Genomic DNA, 9,518 nt, shown 5'->3' on the forward strand with positions numbered 1-9,518 from the left:
CAGGATGAGCTCATTCGTATTATTCAAATGCAAGAAGGCCACGGCAGAATGAATGGTGAATGTGGGGCGAATAATGAAATGACGAGCCGAGGAATGAAACGAAGAGACAATATTAATTATATGTACTTCATTAATTTTACAATAACCAAAATACAAGATTAGGGTTTGAGAGAAATTTCAACCCAGAGAAATTTCAACCCGAATGAAGAGTATTCCAGAAATGGAAATCCCAACCTATATTTTCTAAAACAAAATTAAAAATCTGGAAAGCCTATTCCAATATAGGAATATTGACTAAAAGCATTCTGGGTATTTTACAGAAAATTTCCCTTCACGCCTTCACAAGATTATCAATGACAAAGCACCTTCGAAAATTTTATTATTGCCTTCTAAACTGTTGCTCCCACAAAAGCCTGGTGATCGATAAGCATTTCGCAGGGGAAAATTAAGTAATATATATATATATATTAGGATATGCAGTGTGACCTACAAAACTGCTTCGTCACCAATATTGCATTTAATGCTCCCTTACTAATGTTAGTCACATGACCGTGCTAGCAGGATACAGAATTATCGGAAGCCGAATTGATCCTTCAATCTGACAGGCTTCCGGTCGACGTTTCCTCCACAGACTTATCACTTGTTGGGTTCCTTCGGGGGCAACCACTTATAATACTCACGTTTAATGAAGACTTGCAGATTTCCGGAAGAGGAGCTTCGCCTTCTAGTATTTGGCAGACATGGCGCATTCCCGGCCGGCTCACCGGCTCTGGGTGAGAACACAGCAACCCCAATTTCAGCACCTTCTCCATCTCGCCCACATCATATCCTCCCTTTCCAAGTTTTGGATCCGCTGCCTCCAACAGACTTCCTTCCATGTACAGCTCCCACGCCCACTCCACCAAAATCGTTTGTTCGGCGTCCTTCAACATATCCACGGGCCTCCTCCCGCATGCCACTTCCAACAGCAGAACCCCAAAGCTGAAAACGTCCGAGCTGGGCGTGGCCTTCCCCGTTTGTACGAGTTCCGGCGCTATGTACCCCAGCGTTCCCATAACAATAGTCGTCCCCGGGTTCTCACTATGATCATAAAGCCGCGCAAGGCCGAAGTCACCCAGCCGCCCGTTGAACTCCGAATCCAGCAGCACGTTGCTGGACTTGATGTCTCTATGGATAACCCTCTTCTCCCATTCCTCGTGCAGATACAGCAATCCCAATGCCACGTCCTTCAGGATTGCGTAACGCCGTGGCCACGGCAGGACCGTCGTCGGGTTCCCGAATATGAGTTTATCCAGGCTGCCATTGGGCATGTAGTCGTAAACGATGAAGAGCTGCTTGTTCCTCCTGCACCACCCCCGGAGTTGAACCAGGTTTCGGTGTTGCATGCGCCCCATTGTCGAGATCTCTGCCACGAAGCCCTTCATTCCCTCTGTGAACTCCTTCGTCATACATTTCACTGCGATTTCCTGGCTGCTGCCAGGGAGAATACCTCTGTAAACCTTACCGAAACCCCCGCTGCCCAATACGTTTCCTTCGCGGAACCTGTTCGTGGCGATGCTGAGTTCCTTGTAAGCGAACCTATGGGGCCAGAACTCCCGCTCCCATTCTTCGATCGTTTCCTTGTGCTTGCATTTTCTGAGAAACACGGCCGCAACGACCAGCAAGCAGAAGACCAGAGTGGCTACTGTAACGCCGACTATAAATACTCGACTGAGACGCTTGGAATACAGTTTAGCAAAAGAAGGGAGACGCGAAATATCGAGGGGAGGCGCTGTGCCTTCTGTGGTGAAGCTCCACGCGAGAACTAAATGATCTTCGCCGAAATTCCCTGTAGCCGCTGAAAAACCAACGAACATCTTTTCTTCCAGCACATTCTGTATATCGATTTTCTGAGATATGAGGGGCTTCTGCGGTCTAGACGAACCGGCCAACGTTAAGGTAACATTGAGCAGGCTTTGAAGATGGTCGTAATCAATCCAGGCCTGTATGTTAAGTCCGCTCTTGAGGTTCAATCCATGAAAGTTCTCCCCATTCCAATAGCCAGCAGGCTTAGTCTCCACCGAGGTGAGGCTGTTGATGTCCACGCCCACGTGGTTGTCGTTGGGGTCATCGAATTCCGCACTCTGGATCGTATCGAACTCCACTGCCAACAAGTGATTGTATGGCTGCGTGTTGCTGGTGACGTTCAGCAAGCCCAGATATTCAGATGACACAGCTTCCACTGGTGATCTGCCTGCCGGCGTGACGATGAAAGCCATTCCTTCCCCGCCTGCGTCAGAGTGGGGACGCACCATGCAGAAAACGAAGGTAGTGCTGAAGGAGGAAAGCGTCTCGTTGCTTTTCATCTGCACGGAAATTGGATACAGCGCGCGGCCGAGTCTGAAATGAGTGTGATCTGTAAGGGCGAGCACGGATCCGGAGCGGATGAGCGAAGCATCCCCCTCGAAAATGAAGTTGGTTCCTTTGAATCCGTTGAGCACGAAACTGGTATTTCGATGATCCTCGCCGACGGCCCGTGCAGGTAAAAGTGTTATGACGATGTAGCTGAAGGCTAGAACATGCAGTCTGCGCCCTGGAATCATTACTGACCGATTAGGAGGTAATGTTCTCTCTGGAATAAGGCCACGGATGTTGAAATATCTGGCTGTTGGAACTTGGATCCTAATACATGGGTTTTCTAGAGGGCCGTTCTCCATTGGCCGAAGTCCTCCGATAAATTCGTATCGGGACGACGACTAATCACCATACCAACAGCTTGTAATGTCGCTGTCACCTACCAAATCATATTGATTGCTGTCCATACCTCCTCGATCAAGCGGCCTAATCCACAATAACACCATTGATAATGAATTGACTATTCAACGTTATCGAATCGGACAGTTAAGTAATCACCGGCAAAACTTTGACAGCGAAATTATGACTTATATCTTCATAATCAGCGTTTATTTTAATGTGAGATTGCGATTTTTTATTATTTAATTTTTTATTATTATTTTTAATTCAACATCCAAAATGTTATTTATATATATTATGCAATTCAACCTTCTCATTTCGATAATATTATCAAATTTTAATATATAAGATAATTAAATTAAGAAGTAATAATTTTGGTCGAAATATATGACTATGGTATTACGGGTATATCCATCTAGAAAGTTAAGTGAAGCTAATACATCGCATTAAAGTAAATGATAGCGAAATTATGGGTGATATTACATTGGAAGGCCTAAGAGAAGCGAATATATCGCATCAATTTCCAAGTTATCTCCCGTAAATGATTCTGCTATCACATAGATAATTCTCACAGTTATATAATACGAGTTAATAATAAAGTGTACTGCCTAATATATTTTTTATAATGTGGTAAAGGAGCCTGACTTGAGATCCACTTTATAAAAATTTGGTGATGGTGAATGTTTTTAAATTTAATTTTCAATGTTTTTTCTTTTCTTCCGAAACATAATTTCCTTTTATCTAAAAAAAGGGTGCGAGAGGTAGTTGTAATTTCATCGCGTTATCCTTTTTATTATTAATTCGAGTAAAGATGTCACGGATATTTTTGTATCAATTTTATGATAATTAATATAAAAAGAAAGTATTTTTCAATAGAAATAAATTATAATTTTATTATTAATGATCTTGTATACTATTTTTTCAATATAAAAGTTAATATTTGTTTTACTCATCCTCAATGCTCAAATATTTAAAACTAGCATTTGCACTTTCTGTTGCAAAGGAAATGCTGTAATGCATAGAGTGATGAAGAATAGCATAGAGTAGGGAAGAATAGGGACATGTATAGAGTGGGGAAGAATAGCATAGAGTGGGGAAGGATAGGGACATGTGAATAGACATTGTTGAAAGCAAGGGTGGATGATAATGAGTTACAATTACGATAGTTAGTTATGTGTATTCTGAAAATGGATATTTTGTAAATAATAATAGTTTGTGAAAGAATAGTGACATGTAAATGGACATTGTTGAAAGAAAGGGTGGATGATAATGAGTTAGAGTTGAAAGTATTAGTTATGTTTATTTTGAATATGGATATTTTGTAAATAATAGTAGTGTGTGGAAAAATAGCAACATGTGAATGGACATTGTTGAAAGCTAGGGTGGATGATAATGAGTTATACTTGAAATGATTAGTTATGTGTTTTCGAATATGGCTATTTGGTAAATAATAGTAATGTCATGTAGAGGTTATCTATTATCCATGTAGTTGTTTTTGTTTATGTGAACATGTTTTTGTACATTATTTTTTTTTGTCTTCCGAGATGTAATTTTTCCATATGCTACCTATTTATGGTGTTATTAGAAAATACTATTGTATTGTAATGGAAGAGGTGAAAGAAACGATACGACATTGTGAACAGCATCATGGTTGTCGTTCCATATTTGAAAATGCATGAAAAATTGTTGGAGCCATCATGATAATAATAAAAATTCCAGCATGATTTTGAAAAAATTTAGCTAATTTTTTTGAAAAGTGGATTATAGTTGTCAAGTTTTAGAATTTTGAGTGTCTTAATTTTGCATAGAAAATGATAGAAATTACAACATGATTTTGAAAAAATCCAGCTAATTTTTTTGAAAATGTCAACTACAGCAGTCAAGCTTCAGTATTTTGGGTACCCAGGCATTCAGTATTTTGGGTACTCTAGCCTTAGTCCATTGAAGGCCATCTTCTCAGCTCTGAATAAATCTCGCTACACTGATCTTCAAATTTGAACCTTTGAGAAACGACTTCAAATTTGTTGTTTTAATGTGAAGCCTGCTCTGATACCATCTAGAAATTAGGTTGTATATTTGCAATTGCTCATGAAGTTTTAATCAAAATCACAAGACACAAACCTACTCTACTGCTTTGAGGACATTAATTTAAAATTTATAGCAAAAATCTCAGACATACAAGAAGAAATAACAAACATGCAACAATTATTTTTATTTGGAGAAATAAATTTGCTAAAAAACCCAATTCTTTCTTGCATTAATCAAATGAATAGAGATGTATTACAATTGCTTTGCACCACTGATCTCACCCTACAAGTGCACAATTTATTTCATTCTTCATTGAAGCCATCTAACCTAGACTAGGTCACATTTTGCCTCGTCTTGAGCTCATACTTCCTTGTGTCGTTCCTTGAGGAATTAAGCCCCATTATTTAGGAAATTCCTCTAATTAAATTGTGCAATTCCTTAGGCTGATAATTTGACTGAATGCAACACATGTACACGCAGGACTAGTCTACTACTGATGTTACATTGCCTTGGAATCTCCACCTCAACTAGGTAACTCGAATCATTAAGTTTGACTGAAGTCCCACTGCTTAACTTGACCCCCCACTAGTTCGTCCAACAGTTGGAACTAGTTTAACTGGAAATGAGATAAATGGCCTTGATTGCTACCAATTAGCAATCACACATGCAAAATTGAACTCTAACTCCTCCAACTCGAATTTACTGAGTAAACTGGGTGACATAAGCCATGTCACACAAGTTAACATCATTCAAGTTGTTTGTTGATGTGGAAATTCAAATTTTATCAATTTGATCAAGGAAAAATCAAATTGAGAATTTCTTGTTGCAATTTTCAACACCTAATTGTTATAGTACATTGAGAACAATGTTTGGTGAGGCCAATCTTTAGTGCGTAGGTAGTTGAGTAGTACAACTAAGGGCATGATTGAACCAAGCACTACTATTGAACCACACATGTATATCAAACGACTATAACACCTAACACTCCTTTTCCCTCAGAACCAATAACTTTCTCCAGTGAGCTCACCATAGTTGTGATAAAGAGATAAAAGAGGAGCATTATTTTTCTCACATGGCTCCAAAGAAACACCCAAGAGTTACTTCACCAATTAAACTTCTAGAAAACTCAATCATGACTGATGAAGAAATAGAAGATGTGCAACATCAAGTATTCAATTTAGATATTCAAATTAAGAAAATAATTGACACTATGTTAAGAAAGGTTGAATTGTCACAAATACAAGAATCAATTAAATAGGATATGGAAAAAACGAAGAAAAAAAAAAAAAAAAACAAAAAAACAAAAAAACAAAAAAAATGGTGGAATGATTGAAACAAAAGATGGATGAAAATAAGGAAATGGAGAAAAAGATGGAAAATTGGAACATAAGATCGTACAAGCCCTCTATGAAAGGCTCCCTAAAATTGATAATGTTTGAAGTGATTCATGAAAATAAAGGTAATATCCATGTTGTTAAAGTTTCTAAAAATAAGCATTTGTCAAAAAGATTTAACTCTAAATAGTGGAGTTACTTATGGATTGTCTCCAAACAATATGAAATTTCTCGAGGTTGAATTAAAGAAGTTTGAAGGAACAAATATCTTTACCTAAGTGAAACAAATAAATAAATATTTTGAATCAAATAATATTATAGATGATAAACAAACGATTCACATAGCAACTTTGAATTTTGAAATATAACACTATCAATGGTCTAAATGGGTAGTTAAAAGAAAGCCTTTTTTTTATTCTTATACTTTGGGTTTATTTACAATAGACTTAGAAGCACAATATGGAAAAGTTTGGGAACAAGACTACTTTAGTCAATTGACAAGAATCAAGTACTTAGGTGATATCAAAAATTAAAATTCAAAATTTTGAGTATTGGCCACAAGGATGGATAACATAAGTGATGAACATTTGTTGGAAGCTTACATGGCTGGATTAAAATAAGACATTAAACATGAGCTTTTCCTAGAACATCATGAAAATATTATGGAAGCTATGCAATTGAATAGTCATATTCAAGCCAAGAATAACGCTACAAACAAGTCTATTGGTGGGACCATATGCATGAAGCAAAGATTGTTTGAGATTCATAAGACAACCCTAACTCAACCTACTTGAATATCACAGAAGAAAATAAAGGAAATAAGAGCAAAATGTATAGCCTTTGGTTGTAACAGCAAAGGATCAAAAGAGCATAAATGCCAAGAAACAAAAGTGTTCACCTTGAAAACTAATGATAGAGAGAAAATGGAAACATCTACACAATGAAATGAAAAAGAACTTGTCAACTTAAAAAAGCAGACATAGAAGTTGAAATTGTGCACAATATTGTTTTATCCATGTGTGAAATATCTATGCATGCATTGGCAAGTTTGTCATCACCTCAAACCTTGAAGATTGTAGGTTACATTGAGAAGCAAAAGGTCATGGCGCTTATTCACTAAGGAAGTAACTATCACTTCATTGATAAAATATTAGCAAAGTGTCTCAATAGCTTGGTATATCCAAGCTATTAAGTATGGGAAAAATGCCACCACATTAAACTAAGTATGGGAGAATATAATTTGGTAAGCCCAATGTATGCCATTTCCATTGGAGGTGTAGATGTTCTATGGATTCCATGGTTGTGAACATTAGGTAAAATTTCTACAAACTACAATGAATTATTCATGAGATTTGAATTGAGAGGAATTCAATATGAATGGCAAAGAGTTAAAATCCAGACCTTCTCAAGCCATCAACTATCATAAAATAGAAAGGGTAGCAAGGGAGTTGTGGTTAAACTTTATTTTATGAAAGTTAAATGGAATGCCAAAGTAGTCTCATCATTCCATACAAATATTTTTTTTCTTCGAGAGAGATGTGAGTGGGTTTGTAATGTGTGCATAATTTTTAACAAATTTTTAATAATATCTTTCAAGTCCCAAAAATCCCCTAAGACTCTTGATGTTCTTGAGAAAATGTCATTTTGTAATGGATTGGATCTTTTGAGGATCCACTTTAACTCCTTCCTTTGAAACGATATGACCTAAATACTCTACTTCTTGTTTCCCACAAGGACATTTGGATATTTTTACATACATTTAATTGTTCTTGAGAATTTGTAGAACTTTATCCACATGGTTAATGTGGTCTTCCTATTATTTTCTATAGATAAGTATATCATCAAAGAAAACCAACACAATTTTTTCAAGATGGGGTCAAAAAAATTTGATCATAAGGCTTTGAAAAGTAGAAGCATTAGTCAACCCTAAAGGCATGACCAAGAACTCACAGTATTATTTGTGTTCTAGAAGTTATTTTTGGAATGGTTTCTTTTCTTAATTTGATATAGTGGTATCTTTTTTTAAGATCAAGTGCATGTCTTCTATACCAGTATTGGCAATGCCTAAGTTTTGTAAAACACTCACAAAAAAACATGATGCATCAGGACAAGAAATTAGAGAAATATTGACACAAAAGGAAGACTATTGGTTTTTGAAAGCAAACAATTCAAGGGAAAAGACTTGGTGAAATCAACGTGTAGTAGAAATAGAAGCAATTTTACATGCAATAAAAAATGATGACAGTGTCTCATTAGGAGAACATTAAAGTCAAGACAAACCATGATATCCTAAAGTACTTTTTGGAGCAAATATTGTCATTAGAAGAGTAGCAAAAGCACAAGGGTTTGATTTTGAAATAATCTACAGAAAATGGAAGGACAATGTAGTAGCAAATGTTCTTTATAAAATAAAAGAAACCTCAAGTTCATATTCTAATACACATTCTATCCATAAGTGGCTAGCAAAAGCTCACCATAAATGGAAAACTAACAACAATTCTAAACAAAAAACACAATGGGTAAAGGGATGAACTATATGGAGCATTGTGAGTGGAGGGGAGATATACTTTAGTATACAAGGGTAGAATGTTTTCATACCCTTAATCATAGTTGAGGCAACAAATATTAAGAGAATTACATGATCCAAGATCCAAGACATGCAGGGTTTCTTAAAACATATCAAAAGATCATTTTTTTTAATGAATAAAGAAAGATATTCAAAAACTTGTAAAAAAATAAAGGGGAGACAATAAAATCTCCAAGGCTACTTTTGCCATTACACATACTTAATCAAAGATGGAAGAGATATCAATAGACTTCATTTCAAGGTTACCAAAATTTAAAGGCAAGGGCGTCATTTTTGTGCTTGTTGATAGACTCACAACATATGCACATTTTTGGAATTCAAAGTACATATATAACAAGCCAAGCAACGAAAGTGTTCATGAAAGAAGTTCATAAACTTCATGGTTTTTCGAAAGTAATAGTAAGTGAAATGAAAGAGACCCAAAATTCATTAACTTTTTAAAAGGATTATGAAAAATGAGTGGAATAACACTAGATATGAGTTCAAAGTTTTATTCACAAACAAAGGGTCAAATAAAAATAGTTAACACATGTTTAGAGAGTTATCTACGATGTTATGATTTAGATAAGAAAACTCAATGGATGAAGTAGTTGCTTTTGGCAGAATGGTCATATAATTCCACCTATCACACATCTACTAAAATGTCCCCATTTGAGGTCATTTATAGATATACATCTCCTAGTATCTCATACTTTTTGCAAGATAAGTCCAAAGTACATGCAATAGAGTTACAAATGGAAAAGACTAGAAACTTTAACAATTCTCAAGTAAAACCTTCAAATAGCGCAAAACAAGAAGCAAATCAACATGTAAATGAAGAACAATTTGAGAAAATT

At 36.3% G+C, this 9,518-nt stretch overlaps 1 pseudogene; it reads right to left on the reverse strand.

Annotated features, from left to right (window-relative positions):
* Nucleotides 1-269: 269 nt before the first annotated feature.
* On the reverse strand, nucleotides 270-2,696 carry LOC149160380 (L-type lectin-domain containing receptor kinase IV.2 pseudogene; annotated as a pseudogene).
* Nucleotides 2,697-9,518: the final 6,822 nt, after the last annotated feature.

This window comes from Pinus tabuliformis, chromosome 5_2, assembly GCF_031772625.1.
Source record: "Pinus tabuliformis cultivar Carrire ecotype Pingquan chromosome 5_2, CPIR1, whole genome shotgun sequence".
Taxonomy (NCBI): domain Eukaryota; kingdom Viridiplantae; phylum Streptophyta; class Pinopsida; order Pinales; family Pinaceae; genus Pinus; species Pinus tabuliformis.